Source organism: Monopterus albus, unplaced genomic scaffold (genome assembly GCF_001952655.1).
Source record: "Monopterus albus unplaced genomic scaffold, M_albus_1.0 scaffold26.1, whole genome shotgun sequence".
Classification (NCBI taxonomy): domain Eukaryota; kingdom Metazoa; phylum Chordata; class Actinopteri; order Synbranchiformes; family Synbranchidae; genus Monopterus; species Monopterus albus.
This window is the reverse complement of record NW_018127906.1, coordinates 472210-473376: the sequence shown is the minus strand read 5'-3', so window position 1 is coordinate 473376 and position 1167 is coordinate 472210.

The following is a 1167-nucleotide window of genomic DNA, read 5'->3' as shown; positions in this document are numbered from 1 at the left end:
AGTGGGACTGAGTCATCATCTCTATCTGTATGGGCCAAGGCTTCAACTTCCTGTAGCATGCTGAGAGAACTACAGGCTGTGAAAATACGTCGGAAATCACCCAGAGCTGGCACACAGCCAGCACATGCACTCAAAAATGCTTTTATCCATGGGGCCCTGCCCTTCTCTAATGGTGGAAGCTGGCTTTTAATCAGTGTTGTATCTTGTAGAGAAAACGGCGCGTACGTCACAGAAACGCCGCCCTGTGATGTGTCAGTTTGAAGTAGTGGCATTTGGTGCGCAGACTTCTCTAAACATGCATGTATATTTCCTCCACGTTTACTATCGCGTTTTAAAGAGGCAGAATAGGGATGACCTCTGTCACCCCACTCATCAGAACTATCACTTTCAGACCCAACTTGCACTGCCCTGTGACAATCATGCTTTTTATTCCCTGCAGCAGAAGCAGTACAAACACTGGATGGCCTGAGTTTTAACTAAAGGATTCCTCATACTGGCTGAGCCAACTGCACTACTGCGACCAGAAGTGCCTGGCTCCGCACTGCAAGGGGTAGTCTGTGCCCCAGATCCTGCAATCACACCATCTAAATACTGTTGTGCACTAGTCCAGTCTTCCTCCTTACCGGGAAAACTGGCTGCTTTTAAAATACCTCCTTTAATCACAACTAATGATGAACCACTGTGTTCAGTGTCAGCAAAAGCACGTAATGGCATTTGGTGGTGAGCTTTATTTTGAAAGTCTGGCTCTTCTCTGTCTTTCTCTGCAGCTTGTGTGTGAGGAGGAGGGGCTGAGGGTGTGTGTGCTCTCGTTGCACAGGAGGAAGTATCAGGGACATGCGCTGTTGTAAAACTCAATGTAGCTCTGAATTTTTTCAAATTCTCCCAGAAAACAGACACTGTCCTGTAAAAATGTCTCACATTCTTTAAGTTTAGCTTCTGTTTTGTGCCTCTGTAACAAACTCGCTGTCTTATGGCAGAGACGTGCCTGTGTAGTCAGGCGATCAGCCTGTTTAATGAACAGTTTTACCGCCCCATCAGCTGGTGGGGCTTTGTTATAAGACCCAAAGAAACCCTTATTAGTCATGTTTTGGGCCCAACCTACGAATCTATCAGTTTCACTACAATGTTGGTTCAAACTCTGTGTGCCAAGCCATTTGTTCAACAATT